The 22,031-nt window shown below is 34.0% G+C and overlaps 1 long non-coding RNA gene across 2 annotated transcripts in view; it reads left to right on the forward strand.

Moving 5' to 3' along the window:
* Positions 1-2,982: 2,982 nt before the first annotated feature.
* LOC145267546 (uncharacterized) overlaps positions 2,983-22,031 on the forward strand; it is a 332,078-nt gene continuing 313,029 nt past the window's right edge. For both annotated transcript variants that reach the window (XR_013864848.1, XR_013864853.1), the window contains exon 1: positions 2,983-3,252. This is a non-coding gene — a long non-coding RNA (uncharacterized LOC145267546). The remainder of the gene's footprint in view (positions 3,253-22,031) is intronic.

Genomic DNA, 22,031 nt, shown 5'->3' on the forward strand with positions numbered 1-22,031 from the left:
ATATATAGGGACATTTTTTCAAAGAAACCTATGATCGATTACATCTCGTGGATTCCCAACATCTCAGGGTGTATTGCTAAAATGAAAATTCACAAGGAACACGTTCCTAGAAGACATATTCGTTCAATAGTTGGTTCTGCTCAACCCATTAACTGGGTAAATGGTTAGCCGAGATTCTCACGCATGTTCTGGAAATATACTCTGGATTGTGCATTCCTGATTCTTTTCGATTTGCAAAATTTATTGATAAGATTAATGATTCTTCAAGTACTGATTATTTATTTTCTTATGACAAATTCAGTTTGTTCATTAATGTGGCTCTCGATGACTATCGGAATTTGTGCTGATATTATTTATTGTAGTTCCCTAGCTAAGCTTTAATTTCCTGAGCGTTTATTTCTTGAGCTCATGAATTTAGCTGCTAAGTGTGTGGAATTCAGCTTTGACGGGAACGTGTATCGTTAACTTTATGGGTAGCTATGATAAATTTTTTGGGTCGATTATTAGCAAGTTTTTTTGTTGGATTTCAAGAACAACTGCCGTTTGATCGGTTGCCGTAATCGATATCCTATTTCCACAAGGTAGATGACATTTTTGTCACATATTCCTCCTGCACGGAAGCTGAGGTGTTGTTATGACAATTAAACTTGCTTTACCCAGCATCCACGTTTACTATAAAAATATGAGGTTAATGATTTATTGGCGTTCTTAGATGTTCTCCTCAAATAGTCTGGTATCAGTATTTTCGTTCGATTCGTGAGAAACCCATGTATCAAGTTTTTTCTTTTCAATCTCTTTCAAGTGTTCGGAAATCGTCGTATATGTTATGTTTAATGCAGAAGCAAGTTCTCGAACAGCTGCGCGTTGATTGGCTTCTTACTGATCGTTTTTAACATTCGATGGCCGACCACTACGCTCATCATCTTCAATACTCTCGTTGCCGACACGGAATTTCTTAAACCACAATTGTACTGTGCGTTCAATAGTAGTTCCTAGGCCAAACGCTTTGTTGATATCGCGAGCTATTTTAGTAGCTTTTCGCCCTAGCTTGAATCGAAATAAGAAAAGTATGCGAATTTGTTTCTCCATCTTGTTTCAACGGTCTGAAAAGATGACGTAAGTTTTAAAATCATTGTAATTTATACAATCAGACAAAGCAAAAAACGCTCTTTAAAATGATATACAAAGTAAAGGTACTATGACGGGAACTTTTTTTGAAAATAGATAATTTAGAATCAAAATTGAAAACTTTCTTCTCAACCTAATATATATATATATATATATATATATATATATATATATATATATATATATATAAAGAAAAATACCGCAACAATTAATAATAGTAGCGTTGCGCTCATTATTATTTAAATGTTTAATAAAATTGTGAATTATATATATATATATATATATATATATATATATATATATATATAAATAGAGAGAGAGAGAGAGAGAGAGAGAGAGAGAGAGAGAGACACACACACACAGATCATATTTTATTACAAAAATGTTTGCATATATAAAAATACCTGGATTTAATTGCTCCTTGAAGATATAAGGCAATTAGGAAGACACTGAATAAAGAAATGTCTATGTTTATTGTGTTAATTTTACAGACTAATTTCACTTCATTCAATTGGCTCACCGTAAGGCGTCTGCTCGACGGACTGTTTCCTAAGAATGTTTTTGTGACTGAGACAACCAAGTTAATTATCAAATGTTACTCATGCGTGTCACGCCCCAGTTACGAGCACAAGCCGCCAGTCAAGTATTGAATCTTGCCACATGAAGTATACACATCCTTCAAAAAAAAAAAAAAAAAAAACCCAAAAAATAAAAAAAACAAACAAATAAACAAAAAAACAACAATGTGGAAATAAGGGATGATAAACAAATGAAAACTAATTGACGAAAGAATAATAACGAAACATGAACAATTTTGAAACAAGCAGTATTTTGCTAGGTCATTTGACTTGAAATAACGTGTCGTATTTGCTTTAACATTGTACTTATCTATTTTCTCCTCCGTCAGTTTGGGAGACATCCTTCTCGATCGAGAGAATTTGAATCCGGACGAAAGGGCTGCTTAGGAGTCAAAATAGAAAAAAATGGTACTTGGGCGTCATCGAATTTTTTCCTCATTGAAAATTGTTGAACGACTGCGCATGCGAGAATCGCTCACATGGTTGCTTCCTTTTGTTAAGAATACGTAGGTGTGAAAACATTTTTCAAAGATCGTGGCCAGCTAGCCTAGTAGTGATCGGAATTGATACACTGTCTTTTAGTTTTGGTTTCGATCCCAACTCGAGTATTTCTTTCACTTACAAAATTTAACTAGATAAAAAATAAAACACATAATACTCGAATGCAAATGTGTCAGGTTCTTTCTTTTTTACGTAATTTTTTAAAAGGTACTTAACGTTACGTTTTATACCGGGCAACACCGGGTGTATCTGCTAATATTTTTACAAAGAATACATTTGTGCTCTTCTATTTTCAGCAGCGATATCCAAAATAAATTCTGTAAATTAATTAATGACGACCTCAAATACGTCAAGCAAACGGGCAGGATAAACCATTTCACGAAAGAATATCCTGTAAAGCTTAGTAGCTTTTAATGTTGTGTAATGTTATGACCCTTTAGGGTGTGATCATAGCGTAGTATCTGTTAACTGTGGCAAGCGGAGTCAATGATCAAAACATTATTATTATTATTGTTATTGTATTCTTATTAATTGATTTGAGCGACAGATGGTCGTTGGATCAGTTATTATGATTAGAAGAATAAACAATTAAATTGGGGACGAAATGATTGATGTGTGAATCGCAAAAGGAATGTGAAAATAGAAAATAGATGTAAACATTATTTTGGATTTGGATAAACAAATAACTAGTTGTGGACATTAGGTTGGTCTGAGACACGTGATTAGGTGACGTAAGAGAACACGTGATGTAGTTAGATTTGGAGACATTCGGAGAGTTGAGGATTGACTACCAGAGCGGACAGACGTCTAGACAGGAGTGGACAGACAGCTAGGGAGCGAGCTGTAAGAATAGAACATGTAGACGAACTGCAGATCCTGTGAAAACGATTTGAAACATCTGTAATACACTTATATTATAAAAATATAAAGAGTTGTTTTATGGTTTCACGAATAAGAACAGATGTCTCAATTGTATGGTGCTGATCGTTTCATGGTTCGTCACGGAGCAGTGGAAAGATACAGAAGAACTCTTCAAGAAAAAAAGGTATGAAGCATGTATTATTCTTCTTACATATGAACTGTAAAAATATCCCGATAAGTCTGATACAACATGACTCAGTTTACACATCAATATCATGTCACCTGGCTAAACAACATAAATACGATTTATACGTTTATTATTTGTCTGTTAAAAGAACAATATCTCACATCGACTAGATAACTCATGACACGTTTTAATATATCATCTCCTCCAATATAAACCAATATACAACAGCTGCACCAGAACGAAAAGAGCTCTTTCAGATACTTCCGCGAAGGAGTAATTAAAGGAAACATCCTTCTCAATCGAGCTGGTTTAAATTTTTGTCCCATTATAAATTGTACTCTAGCGGAGCTGAATGTCTCCACATAAAAAAAAATAAAATAAAAACAAAACAAAACAACCTTGTGTATAACTCTTCCCTCGTGGCGAGGCATCTAAATACGCGCAGGTAATATACTAGAAGACAAGAAGATGATTATCCGATTTTTTTGTGTGTTTCAATTCTTAACGCGTGACCCATACTGTTGCTTTCTTCTTTTGCACTCTACGAGTTTTGTTTTCGTTACCTTAAAAATTTAGATATGGAATTTCAATAACATCCCTTTTGCTGTTGTGTTGTAGAATTGATCTCAACCAGTATCCCGGAACGTGAAAGTTATATATATATATATATATATATATATATATATATATATATATATATATATATATAAATTACAATTAAATTTACCAAAATGATCCAAGAGGGTAAAATTAAAGTATATTATAAATATTAAAGAATTAATATTTATAAAGTTATCTCAGCCATATATATATATATATATATATATATATATATATATATATATAATAGTCCAAATTATGAAGCACCAATGAAAAATCGAAATTATAATTCAAAGTTAAAAATAGTGGAGTAAACATTAATAAATCTATTTCAACAACAACCAATATTTGGCATGTCCTTCTTCTGCCTTTATAACAGCTTTTATTCGTTTTTTGCATTTTATTGGTTATAAGTGGTTGGTTATAGTTAGGCCTCTAATTTTTTTTTTTTTTATTAACATTTGTGCATTCTCACTCTTTTCCCTAGATGAGACCGCAAAATTTAAATGAAATTTTAATTTGTAAATGTGGGGACTACTTCATCACAATAATTCCCGTTTTTACAAACCAAAACATTGGAACTTTAAGCGAATAGTATTGTTTTGTTGGAATGTTATTATTAAATATTTTAGTCAAGGAGGTTTAGTAAGCATGGTCCAGCATGTTAGTTATAAATTGTGGAGGTCATTCTGCCTTCACAAGTGTACAACAGTCAAGTACTTGAAGGAACCATGAAGGCCCATACTAATACGCTTCCTCCTTCAACTTTGATAGTTGAAACTACACAACCAGGATTAAATGCCCCTCCTTTGCTACGGTGAACATAAACCGCTTTAGGACTGCCAAGAATCTGATGAAAAAAATATTCACATAAAAAAATCCACTTGTCTTGGAGAGAGAGAGAGAGAGAGAGAGAGAGAGAGAGAGAGAGAGAGAGAGAGATATGTGTGTGTATATATATATATATACATATATATATTAGACTATCCGTGATCCGTTGGGTCAGTATGTTATATTAGCTATGGAATTCATGTATGAGCATGACACTTGTGACGTAAAGAAAATAGTTTTTTTTTGACATAAGGGAAACATTTCTATGAAAGTATATTTAAATGAAAAAAAAGAATATAAATAGATTTTTATGAGTCATTCTGTTTATTATAATTGATTATTTTTGAAAAAAAGATTACAGTTAATGAATTATAAATGGTTGACGATACATATACGTTTTCAGTATCCCAATTGTTCTTTTTTTCGCGTTTAAATTATCCAAATAAACAATTGTTAATACTGTCTGTTTTTTTTACATCGTTCATCGTTTTTTTTTTTACATCGTACATCGTTTTTAACGCAATTTTTTCTTCGTTTCCATTTTTTAATGAACTTAGAACCTTTTTTTTATCTATACTCTTAACATAAATAAAGTTGTTTAGCTGTAAGAAAATAGCGACAGTATAGTTGTAATAAAGAGTAGTTGTAAAACACCCCTACTCTTCCCATGTTAAATAATAATTTACAAATAATAACGTTAATATTTCAGTGCGCAGGTCAAAATCTAAAAAAGAAGCGATTTGTGTTTATTTGTTTACGTTGTTAAGGGTTAATGTTTATGCGCGCATGCGCAACCGGATTTCGTAAACCGGAAAGTGGGTTACATCACTCGTTACAAGCTCATTTGAATTATATATATATATATATATATATATATATATATATATATATATATATATACGGATAGTATTCGCCAAATAATAAATGTACTTATTTGTGGTTATGCACACAAGAGTTAAATGTACATAGATATCAAGTATCACGCAATGTCACAAAATCTAATGAAAATTGAAGAAAGAAATAGTTTTGCTTTGTTCTTTTAAACCGAAACTAATCTTCAAACGTCGTGTATATATGTGGTGCCCCCTTCTTTTTACCTTCAATCCTGTTTCTGACTTCGATGATATCAAACCGACCACCCGTCAGGTTTCCAAACAATAAAGTTAAGTAAAGTTCTCTGTTTAAATTTGCTGCGTACCTTTTTTTATTGAGCGGAGACGAGGAGAATTTTTATGCTCATCAGAACGAGAAATGTCTCAAACGCAACAAAAAGCCGCTTGACTGAGAACCAAAGAATAAATACACATGGTAACCTTCGGAACGTGCGCCTTCGTATTTTATGCAAATACTTTAGAAATACGCGCGAGGACAAACAATCGCGTGTAAAGACGAACCGGCCCGCGGTGCTCTCTCAAATATTACCCTTTTTTACCCAATAAGACATTGGCAATCGAGTGATTAAAAAAAGAAGCTTTAACAAAATTGTTAACATTTGCACATGCCACATGGCGATAATAAATTAACAGGAATCGTATTCTTCAGATCTTTCTATTCAATATGAGTTTTCTTTCTTTTTTTTTTTTAATTTTTCTCGTTGTTTTGTTTAGCTCGGGATGGGTCATACTACCGGGTACCAGACATTCATTTGCTATTCCATGTATTGGAAACAAAAGATATTTGAAAGATTCTAACTGTCCTTTTAAGAACAATTGTTGGCGCCTCTCTTGCACTGTGTTCACCGGGTATATTTGCCCGGTAGATTTTAAATTTATTTTCCTGTAGTCGGCTGCACATACAATTACTGGAATGATGGAGATCTGCCTAAGATTCCAGTTATAGTGCATACCACACAAGAAAACATTGACATTTAGTTATCTTTTTCCGGTCAGTTTAACCCAGCATCATTTGGGACATTAATTTCTAAGCTTCTTTCTATTTCTTGCCTTGGATCACTATATCAGATTTAATAGCTCCGTTTTCTCGGTACGTAGTCATAGTGGATGTATTGCTTATTTCTAATTGTTCTTTCCTGTGTATGTCTCTAGGACTTGCTGCTGTATTCCTGTAAACCTAGTAGCCAGCTATGGTTCTCCCCAGAAATTGCTGCTGCCATCGCGCACAGAAATAACTTTTTCCATAGCTACCAACGTAATAGATGCACTGTGACTAGAGCTGCTTTCAGGAACGCCAGCAACCACTGTAAAAGAGTAATAAAAAATACAAGAGAGCTATATGCTCAGTCCGTAAAATCCAAAGTAGCTGAGCAGCGGTTTGGTTCCCACCAGTTTTGGCAAATAGCAAACAGGATCCTGAACAGAAGCGTGCGTTCTATCTCAATCATCATCAATGGACCTGAGGTCCTCTCGTCAGCATCAGACAAGGCCAAACTATTTGCCAAGAACTTCCCCGTATTTCCTCCTATAACAGACAACACACTATGCAACATACAAATATCTGTGTATGAGGTCGCTAAGCTAATTAGGAACCTTGATTCCAGTAAAGCAACTGGCTCTGACGGCATTCTAATTATAGTGCATCATACATCATCAACGCTTTGATCCCCATCTAGCATCAATTGAAATGGATGGCTCTCGACTAGGGGAAACTCCATGTTTTGATAAGCTCCTGGGCTTGACCTTTACTCCTGACCTGAAATGGAACACGTCTATTGCCAAGGTCGCTCGAAAAATGGTAGGATCCGTCTACCTCCCCAGAAGATATCTCACTGCTGATGCAATTCTCTATCTATATAAAAGCCAAGTACCTCCAAGGATGGAATTCAACCTTTTTACAAATGATCCAGTGGAGATATTTACACACTCCACTATATTTTCTTTTCAGATTTTCTTTTGATTAATTTTAAGACATCAAAGGGCTCCGACCTGGGGCTAACATTTGATTTCATTACGATTTGAATTTATACATTTGCGCTCCTTTAAGAATAGACGTTGTTCCTCTTATGGCTGCTAGCCTCATTTCGTTCCAGCTTGGTTTTCCAGGGAGTGTTTCCAAGTATTTCTTAGGATTTTTTTTTCATTAGTCTAGTTGCTCCTATCACTACTGGTAAAATATTGATTTCTTTAAAGGACCATGTCATTTTAAAATCGTTTTTACGTCCTGATATTTCGTTATCTTTTCTCGTTCAGCTCTATTAAGGCCTTAGTCATTTGGGACAGTGACATCGATAAGGAGCGCAGTTCTTTCAGGGTTGTTCCATATTACAATGTCTTGAAAAGAAAGTTCTTGCGGTTTTTAAATTTTAAAGTCAGATGAACATATCTCAACACAAGCAAAAATTTATTTATTGAAATAAGTACAATCAAAATGAACTTTTGACAACGAAAAACAAGTGCATTTATGCCAGTAAAAGTCTAGCGTTCTGGTAGCAATGATGTTCCTAAAGGCGTTTTTCATATCGCTTAGATTTTTTAAGCATTTCTCACAAAAAAAAAAAAAAATGGCGGGATGTTTGAGAAAGTGGTAGTCGATAGGCGAGAGGCCTGGAGTGTATGGCGGATGAAGCAGCGTTTCGTAGCCCAATTCGTTCAACTCTTCCAGGGTCGATTTAGAAAGGTGCGATCACGCATTGCCATTAAAGAGAATTGGCCGTTTTTCTGTTTAAAAATGCTGGGTGTCGTTATCGAAGTTTCCAAGGCATTTTATCCATTTGTAATGGCTTCGCCTGCATGAAAAGAAAACTGTAATAGATGAGACCGATCACAAACAGTCAGTATAACCTTCTTTAGGTGCAACTCTGGCTTCGGGAAGTGTCGTGGAGCTTCGTTGTCATCTAACCACTAAATCGATTGTCGTAAAGAACCCACTTTTCATCACAAATCACAACCCATTCGAGAAACGGGTCGTTCTTGTTGCGTAAAAGAACGAAAGATGACACTTCATAACCGCTTCTTTTAATCGTTGGTCAATTCGTGGGGAACCCATTTATCAAGCTTCTTTTTGTCTTTCCAATTTCTCTTAAGTTGTTGGAAATCGTCTTATACGTTAAATCTAATTCAGAAGCAAGTTTACGAACAGTTATACATGGATTGGCTTCTCACTAAGGTTCTTAATTGATCGTTGTCAACATCCGATAGCCGACTACTACGCTCATTAGCTTCATGATTCTCATCGCCACCACGAAATTTCTTAATCCACCATTGTACTGTGCGTTCGGTATTAGTTCCTGGGCTAAAAACTTCACTGATATCGCGCGCTGTCTCAGTAGGTTTTCGGCCTACCTGTAATTGAAATAAGAAAATTGTGCGAATTTGCTTTCTTTCCATCTTGTACTTAACGTTTTGAAGACAAAAAAAAAAAGACATGATTAAGGATTGTAATTTAAATGGTTAGATAGATATGCAATAAAAACATAAAAGACGATTGTAATTTGAATGCTTAGATAGAGAGAAAATGATATAGAAAATAAAGGTATTATAGCGAAAACTTATTTAAAATACGTAATTTGAAATGAAAATTAAAATTTCCGCAAGAACTTTCTTATCAATCTGATATATATATATATATATATATATATATATATATATATATATATATATATATATATATATATATACATACATATATATATATATATATATATATACATATATCCTACTACTACTACTACTACTACTACTAATAATAATAATAATAATAATTTCATAAGGTTACGAGAAAAGAAGAAGGGTAATGACAATTTTCCTCTGAAGACAACTGGATAAGTTTTTGTCTATAGTTTAAAGTGGTATCCGACGAGGTAAAGCATACAACGTCTATAATAATCTATATTAATATTCTGATTGTTCTCCCTTTAGTTATTCCCTGCTGTATGCTTAAAAAAACGTAAAACAATTTCTGAAGTCAAGACTGCTTAAAAAAAGGAAACTCTTTGAAATTTAGCTTTAAAAAGACCAATCTGGCAACACGGGACAATTATATGAGATTGACTGCCCATTGATGAATCCTTTGTTGTCTAATACCGTTATAATAATATATATAATTAAGTTGCTGTTATGGTTTCACTGAAGAAAGAAGTCAGCGAAAGTTTCGAAAGAACTCCTGTCTTTTTTTTAAATTATTATTATTATTATCATTATTTACTCACTAAGACTTTCCATGCAAATTCATTATGTACAATTGGTCACTAACAATAATAAGTTTGCATGACAAATCTTCGTAGTTTCCCAGCACGTCTTTATGTCTTTTGACAACCACTAAAATTTATTTTTCGAATATGGAACACACATACTATTACAACATTAAATGTGATAAGCCGATGTAAATAAGGGCATCTAATGACAATAAAACTATTTCCTTTTCTCATAATATTTATCAATACTAAGATATACGAGAACTTATCTACTTGCCACTGTTTTGGTAAAAGTTGTTGACATGAAAAAAAAAACAAAAAAAACTTACATTACTGAAATAATATTTATATTTGTTTCTATCTGCCTCATACAAAGGATAGATTTAACAAAATTTTAAGCCTAATTGGAATTATGCTCATTACCTAACGACACAAACATTCATGGTTGGTAACAAATATTCTCTCGGTTCCATTTAGCATTTGTCGATTAATATCCTAATAAAAGTGTCTCAATCTTATCTACCTTTCATGGCATTCCAATATTTTTGTATATTTCCTGATCATTTCCAAAAGTCTAAATCTTATAAATTAAGCGATAAATATATTTTCTCTATGGACACCACACTAAGCTAATGTTAAATGTTTAGTGAGTAAAACCCACTAGTTTATAAATTGGTTAGTTGAAAATAACAGGAAAAATAAAGTTCAGTCAGAGTCAACTCGAAATTAAATTTTATAAACTCGGGGAAATAATAGAAACCGATTTGACATCAATTGACTGAAAGAAAGAATGAAATAGTGAGTGACAGTTCCTTTGAAACATTACACGTGTGGACATTTAACTTTAAAACGTACTGATTCGATATGACTATAAAATTATTATCGATCTCTGCCTTGAAACTCCACCAGAATGATCAGTGACTTATAACGATATTAACCAGAAGAAACCTTCTATGTGTCCCCACATTTTTTCCTGACTTTACCGAATCTATTTGCAGGTGGCATTGTCTAAGTCTGGTCTGATCACGTAAATCCGCGTACAAGAACGAGCAACTAATAAGGCATGTTTATAAAATTTATGTGCTACATGTATGGCACAAGGTTGAAACGCAATATTTGCAGCAAGTTTATCGTATTTTTTAAAATTATCAACGTTTGAAAGCCGCTCAAGGATAAGTGTTAATGAGTGCATGATGATCCGTGAGTGAACAGTGTCATTATCGATAGTAGTGAAAGTTGTGTAAAATTTTAATATTTAAGGGGACTGCTCGACAAGAACTTTTTACATTGAACTTGAAAACGACTATGTTTTAGTCAGTCGGAAAACAGGCAGTCCTAAGAAAGAAACCTTGTTCATGGAATTTGTGTACATATTTTAGCACAGATAGAGAGCGGAGGAAATTGTTGATTGCAGTTGTAGCTAGAGGAGAGCTTTTTGCGAAGGTGTTGCATAGATGTAAGCTCAGTCGAGTGCTTGCCATAAACAACGACTAAGTAGAGCTAGAATCTCAACGTCTATTTACAAATACATAAATGACCGATATTCGTTATATAATAAGGAACACACCTTTTACATTTCTATGTTTAATAATCTAGAAATATTTACTTCCTTAATCGTTTAGTCAAAATCAAAGTGCAGTAATATTCTGATGATACGCTTTTCTGTCTTTTCGACGGTTGATGAATCTTCTTAGATCGAGATAATTTTAATTTTGTCCCAAACACGATTTGACCATTTTGTGGGAACTATATCTTCCCCATATTAAAAAAAACACAGCGCCCCCCCAAAAAAAACGACTTTATGCCCAACGTTCCGGTTCTGTCTCTCATAATCTATCATTTTTTTCATGGTAGTTGCTCGACTTAAATCTATGGACCCCCTGTAAAACATTCACGACAAACACTCGTCTTTCTACAATAACGGTAAATTGTTTATCTTTCTTCCTCTGTATATATAAATCTAAATAAAGTTTTCATGAGCTAAGTTTCTTTCCAAGAAGTACCTGTCTGTTAAACACACTGTGACGGTGTGATTTCTCATTGATTAAAATCTGTTAACAAGTTCTTGTTCATCCGTCTTTTTTGATAATAAGAACCTGTCTAGTTCCAATCAACGTTATCAATTTTCACGTTGTTTTCCGACACTCATTTACTTTTGTTTACGAATGACCATTGAATCTTGATACTAAATGACTTTTTAAGCCACAGCAACAAGACAAAACCTTTGTTTTTAGTGGGGAATAAAATGAATAGGGATATACAAGCTCTCCGCTATGATCTTATTACATCTTTACACATGACGTATTCCTATTTGCAATCAAAGTTTTAAAACGTTATAGGAATGTACATACAACATACAAAAAATATTTAATTAAAGTATAATTAACTAACGAAAAATATTTATATAGACGAATTTAGTGTTAATAGGCAGCCCTTTCTATAAAGAAGAACGAGAGAGAGATCAACACGTACATACAAATTTATATCACATAATATTGCTATGTCGAATTAATGCACTAACCTGTTTTCAAACAAAACTTCCTTATAGCATACGTATTTCTATTTGAAGACACACACCATACATAAGCAAACATCAAGGCTCTGCACACGCACACACGTACACACAAATATACAACAGCTGATTTAATGCGTAATTATACGAACTTGTCATCAAATTCACTTCGTATAGTTCAGCAAGCAGCCTGCTGCAAATTGCGCAGTTGCAGTTAAAGGGAGATAACCTACTATCGGTCGCTGATAATACTTCGTATAAGCTCTAATAATCAATTTGCTTTCTAGTCACACGGAAGATCTGCGACACAGCAAAAACCATTCTCACTCTATTACGATAAAGTTACACAGAATTTTCCCGGTTTCCTTATAAGGACGCGTAAAGTTAACGACGAGTTTTTAATGAATTGTATAGATAATATCATATGCCACTAGCTTATAATGCAATATTCTTTGTGTAAAGAAATGGAGTTTAGGCATTTGTACAATGTTTGATCATACCCATCTTAGCATCAGTCAACAAGCGTAACGATTAGAAGCACCGACTGTCGCCAAGGCGGTCGAGTTTCAATCCTCCGTTGAGGTAGTTGCTAGTCTAGTCGCTGTGATAGAAACAGTCTGTCCATGAATGACTACACACACACACACACACACACACATATATATATATATATATATATATATATACATACATATATATATATTTCTGTGGAAATGTTCTTTATTCACTTATATTTCCCTTTTTATATATACCAATCCTTAACTAAGAAGCTCAATGTAATTACAGAGCAAATAATAAGTAAATAACAAATGCAGAAATTGTTGGCGGATAAAAATCAAATTGCAAGTGTGCTACAGGTGTAATTACCCTATATATATATAAATTGTACTCTGTATATTCAATGGCGAGTGTCGTAGAAACTTTTCACACATAATACGTTGATATATATATATATATATATATATATATATATATATGTATATGTATGGATACGGCATAATCGCACACACACTCACACACACACACACATATATATACGGCATAATCACGTTGTTATATATATATGATATATATATATGGTATATATATATATATATATATATATCATATAATATATATATGGTACATCGATTCTTGCCAGATCACCGAAGTTAAGCAACGTTGAGTCTGGTTAGTACCAGATGGGTGACCATTTGGGAATTCTAGGCGCTGTATGTGCTCTCCGCTCATTTCGGCATTGTTTCCAATCATCGTGTATCTCCACTTGCCACTGGTATGACGCAATGTCGACTCAGCAGAGGCGTGGTCGGAGACTGCGCAACTCTTGCCACACAAATTTATACGCGCAGGCACTCTTACAGTGGGTATCCATAGTCTGTCAAGACTGGAGGAGGCCATATATGATGACAGTTCAATAAAAATTATGCTTAAAACAGGCTTAAACTCAAACAAAACCAACTTGACTCCTCTCGTGGGGCTTGCATTTTCAAACATCCGTGGGTTTAGAACTAATTTAGATGATGTAGAAGCATTTCTCCTAGCAAACTAGCACTAAGTGAGACTAACCTACACTCCTCCATCCCCTCTAACTACTTTAATATGCCTGGATTCTGACAGACATATACACGGACTTGGAGTCCCCTGACTAGAGAAACAAACCTAGAATCGGACGGTCAAGCCTTTATGTGCTTTAGACTTAACATTCGACATAACATTAGCTACTTTTATTTTATCTACCGCTCTCCGTCAAGCCAGGATTGCACCCTTATAAACAAAATCTCTGACAGCAGAGATAGAGCAATCTCCCTCGACACTAGCGTACAATTGCATGTATTTGGTGACTGCAATGTCCACCACAGCAACTTGCTTGGATTCTCTACTTACACAGACGCAGCTGGTAGCACAACACATAACCTTTCTATATGCCATTCCTTATCACAGATGGTTACGTTTCCAACCCGTTTTCAAGACCCACAAGAACAACACGCATCACTTCTAGGTCTGTTTCTGACTACAGTTCCCGATGATTGTATAACAAATGCCTACAGGCCACTTGGGAACGCTGACTCACGGTGATAATGGTTGAAATATCCCTAAACTCTAGAGCCAAAACTGAAGAGCCATTGCTCAAAACAACGAGATATTATAAAAAGGTTGACTGAGAAGCCATCACAGATCTCATCAGAGATGGTCCATGGGGAAATATCTTTTCTCTTCCTGCTGAACAGTACGCAATTGAGACCACTGACTGGTTCAAAACGTCAATTGAAGCACATGTCCCCATTCGGCAATTTTATAGCAAGCCCCACTCTCCCCAATGGTTTACTTCTACTTGTGCAGCTGCAATTGCGCAAAGGCAGCAGGTGTACCGCAGATTTAATACGTTGATATACATACACTTGTGCCCGATATTATTCATACCCCCCGGATCTTTTAGATTTCTATAAGAATATTGCTCAAACCAGAAGGTAGACAATATTAAAGGGCTTTCAAACAATAAATCAAGCATAAGCATTTAATTTAAACTCAACAAATAAATAAATTATGCAAGTTTGAAACATTATACAAAGAAAAACAATAATGACACTAGTTCAAAATTATTCATACCTCTCTTACTAATAGTCAATAGCATGCCCTTTATTCTTAATAACTGCCTGTAACCGTTTGGGATATTTATCAACAAGGTTTGTACAAGCATCAACACTGATTTTTGACCATTCTTCAATGCAGTAGTTCTCCAAATCCCTCAAATTTCTAGGTTTCCGCTTTTTAACCTCAGTTTTCACTATGTGCCAGAGGTTTTCGATAGGGTTCAGGTCGGGACTCTGGCTAGGCCATTCCAAAACATTAATTTGATTATCCTCAAACCATTTCTTGACTATTTTGGCAGTATGTTTTGGATCATTATCCTGTTGAAGGACCCAGTTTGGTCCTAAATGGAGCTTCTCCGCATCCTGTCTAATGTTTTTCTGGAGTATCTCCAAATATTGCTCCTTCTTCATGGTTCCATCTATCTTGACCAAACTACCTGGACCACTAGCCGAAAAGGAGCCCCAAAACATTAGGCTACCACCACTATGTTTCATCGTGGGTATGGTGTTCTTTGGGTTGTAAGCTTCTCCTTTCTTCCTCCAAACGTAAGAAGCATCCATATGGCCAAACAATTCAATTTTTGTTTCGTCAGTCCACAAAATACTTGAGAAAACGGACTCTGGAGAATTCACATGGGTTCTAGCAAACTTTAGACGTGCTGCAAGGTGTTTTCCGGTGTGCAATGGAGTCCTTCTTGGTCTTCTTCCTTTCAGACCATTTTCATGCAGAGTCCTTTGCAATGTTTGCCTTGATATTTTTATGCCAGAAGACTCCAGATTTTCTAAAATGTCCTTAATAGTGGTGGTTGGATTTGCATTAACACTTCTTACAATATTCCTGGTGGCTCTAGCAGACAGTTTCCTTTTCCTTCCTCTACCAATCAAGTTGTTTGTTGTGTGGTGGCTCTGGATTTTTTTGATGATGATCTGTACTGTTGCTGTAGGGAGCTCAAATTTCTTGGAAATTGACTTGTAACCTAAACCATCCTTATGTGAATTCACAATTTTAGTCCTAAGATCATTACTAAGCTCTTTTTTCTTCCCCATTCTAATAATTTTTATTCTTTTATTGGTTTTCAGTTGATATCATTTTAATTCTGAAAAATGCAAAAAACGAAATGAAATTAATCAAAGGTTGTATAAAAGCATTCAAAATAAGAATCAAACAGGAAACAAACAGTCAGAAACTCGATTAATACTGAAAAAATAAGGGGGTATGATTATTTTTGAACATTGCAGATTTTATAAATAGCTGTATATTTCTTTTATTACAAGTATCCCGAGATTTTAAAATGACGAAAATGATCAGAAGAGGTTTATTAAGAATATGGACGTAAACAATAAATTCTTACAAAGTTACACCTAATAAACTCAATTTTCAAGGGGGGGGTATGAATAATATCGGGCACAAGTGTATATATATATATATATATATATATATGGATACTGCATAATCGCACATACACTCACACACACACATACCGACACACACACACACACACACACACACACACACACACATATATATATATATAAAGATACGGCATAATCACGTTATTATATATATATATATATATATGATATATAGATATATATATATCATATGATATATATATATATATATATATATATATATATATATATATATATATATATATATATATATAGTACATCGGTTCTTGCCAGATCACCGAAGTTAAGCAACGTTGAGTCTGGTTAGTATCAGATGGGTGACCATTTGGGAATTCTAGGCGCTGTATGTGCTCTCCGCTGATTTCGGCATTGTTTCCAGTCGTCCTGTACCTCCACTTACCACTGGTATGACACAATGTCCACTCAGGAGAGGCGTCGTCGGAGACTGCGCAACTCTTGCCACACAAATTTATACGCGCAGGCACCCTTATAGTGGGTATCCATAGTCTGTCAAGATTGGAGGAGGCTATATATATATATAAAAATATATCCGTGTGCTGGAATGTTTTCATTCTAAATTCCACGCTATCATGTAGAATCAAGAAATCATGCATAAACAAAATTCAGCGTAGTATATATTGGTTATAAAAAATGAAATAGCAATAAATTAATACTCATTTTACTACATGAATATGCAAGTTAATAAACCATCTTGAAGTCGATCGCATTTTTATACTTAAAATATTAAGAAATTCGTTTAAATAATTTTTAAATAGGAAAAATAGGATGTTGTCTGCGGACTAAGATCCGAGTATCCCATCTGTGCTGACGTTAATTTCCCCGAGTAATTGTATGGGAAACCCTCCTATTTTTATTTCTGCTTACTTCCAGAGTGACCTTTTTGTGGAGCTGGTTTCTCCCCACATTAAAAGATGACATTGTAACACATTTTGCTTTCGTGGGGATAAAAATGAATACTAATTGAAAAAGTAGGCTTTTAATACAAATGCCAGAGTTATAAATAAATCAACTTTATAAGTGTAGAGATAGATAGGTTATGGCGTCTAGTACTTTCAAAATCTCATGGGGGTGTTCGTTATAAAACATAAAATATAAAGAAATACCAACAAAAAAACACGACAAAAAATAACAGGAACTGTTACTGTCTATCTATATCAATATTAGTCTGTTTCTGCCTTTATAGGAGTATCTAATGTAAGAAACGTAGACACCGCTAATGACATCAAAGAAATCAGTGTCGCTATTTAATTAATCAACACTCACTTACAGGTGTGTCATATAAGTTAAAGTAAAAGGAATGAATCGGATAACGTCGAAGGTTTACCTCCACCTGACTCATCTGACTGATTATAAACAATTATCAACACATTTCATTATTTTTATTATTGTGTTTGTTTCTAATTTTCAAACTACTAACCCTTGTCATCGTAGATTAAATCTAACCCTGGTTTCGTTGGTTTTCTTTGTATTTGGCTGATTCTTTTGTAAGCACTTGCTTGGTTAATGTAAATTACACATGTAGCCATCGGCGATTACTCTCCTTTTAATTCAGATATTTCATACTAGTTCTATTATCCGTGTATATACATACACAATAGGCTTTTTGTGCGGATGGCAGAGGACACAAATAAAGTCTATCCATGGTGTATCTGCCCAAACTACATTTTTTCTTCCCATTTTCTTCTGTTGGTATTGTTGCTTTTTTTTCGTTGAGCATCATTCATTATGATTTTGTTGGCATTTGTTTCCCAGATATATTTCTTTAAATTATACATTCTATAACGATATCCGGCACTCATGGATTAGACAACGTTCCTAAGTGAAAGTGTTACTTTGGAACGAACTGGATTCGAACTTGGCCCACCATAGTTATCAGTCCATGTTTCTGATATTCAACCAAATGTACCACACTACGATAAATATGAAATGAATGGCCCTCGTCTTGAGGAGGCTCAATGTTTTGAGAAGCTTCTGGGCATGGCCTTTACTCCTGATCTAAAATGGAATACGTAAATCAAATCTGTTGCCAAGGTCGTTTTAATAATCAGTTTATAGTAAACATGTTGAGTCTGAAAATAATAGTGAATTATTAGTAAATAAGTTTGGAGTTGAGAACAACAGTAAATAATTAGCGAATAATTTGGGTCTAAGATTAATAGTTGTTTGTAAATAAGTTTGGGGTTGAGAACAACAGTAAATTAATAGCAAATAATTTTGTGTCTAAAATTAATTATCGATCCAATAGATATCTACCTTCTGATGCAATTCTCTACCTATATAATAGGCAGGTACGTCCAAGGATGGAGTATTGCTATCACATCTGGGTAGGAGATGCTAGGAAGTATTATTCTGCCTTGACAGAGTTCAAAATAGACTTCCTTGCCTTGCAGGGGCCCTTTTTTTTACCCTGTAACCTCTTTTTTACAGAAGAGACGTTGCGAGCCTGTCTCTGCTTTATCGTTATTTTCATGCCAAGTGCTCGACTAAGCTCTAATCTATGGTCGCCCCTCACCAAACATTCACGATAAACACTCGTTTGGCTGAAACCCCTATCAATAATTTCCTCCACACTTTATCGGTGCCTAAACCTAAACTTACATTTTATGAACAAAGCTTCTTTCTTAGAACTACACAACTGTTGAACTGTCTTCCGTTTACCTGCTTTCCAGCTCACTACAATATGCCCATCTTCAAGTCCAATGTAAATAAGTTCTTTGTGAGCTGTTCCCATTTAAGTAATCCAATTTACCAATTTACTCTTCTAACGATTATTATGATATTGTCCTTTTGACTACTGTGCACTCTTTAAAACTTATACTTGAGTACCTTCTGGGCCTTGATAAGTGGCTATTCCCTTGTAAAAAACATATCAGCTCTTCGGTGGTGTAACGAGTGATGATGACTTTGATAGGGTTACTCTTGATACTCTGAAAAAAAATAAAAGCACGAGATACCGTCGATAAGTTTCTAAACTTTGTATGATCATTTAAAATTGTCGTAGGCTCTTAAAAATTCAGTATGCTATTGATATATAGCTTATGAGATGAGCAATGTTTATGATTCCAGATTCAAATGAACAAATACAGCAGAAATTGGAATACACCCTACTAAAGCCTGATTGTCAAAGCTGATAAATTTCAAAAATGAAATTTAAACACGAGAACAATTTAAAAGAACGATATGCAATAAAATTCTGTTAAAAACTTGGAAACATGACTCAGAAACGTATGGAACGCTTCAGACTGCTTTTGGACCATTGTTCATGAATCAAGCATCAGTTTTTAGTTGCATGAAAGATTCAAGGAAGGCAGAGAGTGTGTGAGGGGTGATAAGAGCTGTAGGAGGAGTAAGGAAGTGAGAACACCCGAGTTGATTGGCCAAATAAAGGATTTCATGAATAAGGACCGCCATGTGTCTAAAAACTATTCATGCACTATATGATGTCAGTGTGGAAACTGTACTCACAATTATTCGCAAGGAACTGAAGATGCGGAAAATTTCATGTTATTTGCTTTAAGCTTTTAAAATTGTAAAAATAAAGCACTTCTAATTCAGATTTTTTCAGGACTTTCTTTTAATAATAGATATGAGTTTTCATTGTGGATTTTCAACTATTTTAAAGTTACGTGCATTTTTCGAAAGACACATAATGTCTTGCGAATGAAAACAGAACTGCTATGCGATATGTAAAAAGCAATATGTTATCACCCAGCGTAATAGTTTTAACTTCATTTGTTTTGTGGAAATATATTTAAATTGTAAAAACATAATTTTATGAGAATGTTTGCTTTTAATAATAAATATACATTTTCGGTTAGTATTTCCGAATAGTTTTATGTTACGTGTATTTTTTTCAAAGAACTAATGTTTAAGGAACGAAAGCGTACCTTTTTTTTTTTTACTTAATTTGATTTTAAAAAAAAATTCTGAACTAGTAACTTTTATTTTTTGTTGTATTTAAATTATTTGCTGAATTTGATTTGTTCCATTTTTTGTTTTTTTGTATTTTATCTTTTACACACACACACACAAACACACACACATATATACTCATATACATATGCACACACATATACACACATACATATATATGTATTATATAGTATGTATATATTGTATATAAAGAATATATAGTATATACATATTATATAAAGTATATATAGTATATATAGATAATATATATATAGTATATATATTATTTATGGTATGTATATCTTATATATAGTATATATAGTATATATATCCGATATATAATTTATAAATTATATATACTAACTCTCCCTCTACCCCCCCTCTCTCTCTCAATCTTTCACGACAAAAACCCGCCTAGCTGAAATCACTGTCAAAAATTTCCCCACTCCTTATCTGTGCCAAAATCCAAACGTAGATTCCATGAACAAAACTTCTTTCTTAGAAGTGCACGCCTGTGGAACTCTGTTCCGCTTGCCTGTTACCCACCTGACTACAACCTGGATGTCTTCAAGTCCAATGTAAACAAATTCCTGATGAACTGCCTCCTTTAGTAAGACACTTTATCAAATCTCCAACACTAATGTACTGTACACACAATAACCCTTATCCCTGAGTGGCTTCCGGGCCTTGATACGTGGTGACTACCTTGTAATATATATATATATATATATATATATATATATATATATATATATATATAAAAGGGGGGGATTTAATAAAACGAGATTTAAACGTGAATTCGGGAGGTATATATACTTCACACTTCCGGTTATAAGATAGACGAATATTGGCTGAAGAGAGCTTGATAAGGATACCTTAAACGGGCCTTATTATCGGGCTTGAAACCGACGGTATCAATGATCTGTCTCAACTAATAACTTTCTGTACACAAAATATAAATACGCTCTTACAATTTGGATTTTCCTTTTAATTGAGCACTCTGCTGGAATTCTTTTCCCAAAAAAACTAATCATATATATATATATATATATATATATATATATATATATATATATATATATATATATATATATATATATTTGCAATTTAGCTGTACAGTAATCTTAGTTACGTCACTAAGACTATTTCTGATTAGATACAAAATGCTTTGTGCCTGGCCTAAATGAGCGACTAGAACTACGAACACCGACTCGCCATGTACTAATTTTTCTCTCATAACTGTACAAACACCCCTGCTGGCTTGCTACGTATATCCAATATATAGTTTTCCTCCAAGAAGAATGCCTATGTCTAATATGTATGTTAAATTACAAAAAAAAGAAGACTTTTTCTTTTTTGAACTAAACCTTACCTGGAACTCTAAATTCTAATGTGTAACTCTGTATTCTACAATTTAAATCCCCTCTCCTGCAAACTAACAATTTGCTCTACTTCCCAAGCGGCCACTAAAACTCATACATTACACACGCCTTTGGAGTGGCGTCTTTAGCTTTCAGTCCTTAACCTTCGCATGCTGTGCGCTTTGAAAGTCATTATCACTAAACATCTATACATTTCTACCTCTAGACATTCATTAGAGTTTATTCTTATCCAGTTATTTGCTTACGAGCAGTAGTCTGTACTCAGATTTAAAGCGATCTACATTATCTTTATCTGTTTCTTCCTTAGATAGTCTTCCAATGATTAATACAAAAATTGAATCGTTATGCTTTGTTATGCAGAATACAACTTCCTGATTTTTAAACGAAAAGTGTAGTTATCTTCCTTCATTAGAAGGGGAAACATA

The sequence above is a fragment of the Euprymna scolopes genome, chromosome 1 (assembly GCF_053919585.1).
Source record: "Euprymna scolopes isolate OS-2025 chromosome 1, ASM5391958v1, whole genome shotgun sequence".
NCBI lineage: Eukaryota > Metazoa > Mollusca > Cephalopoda > Sepiida > Sepiolidae > Euprymna > Euprymna scolopes.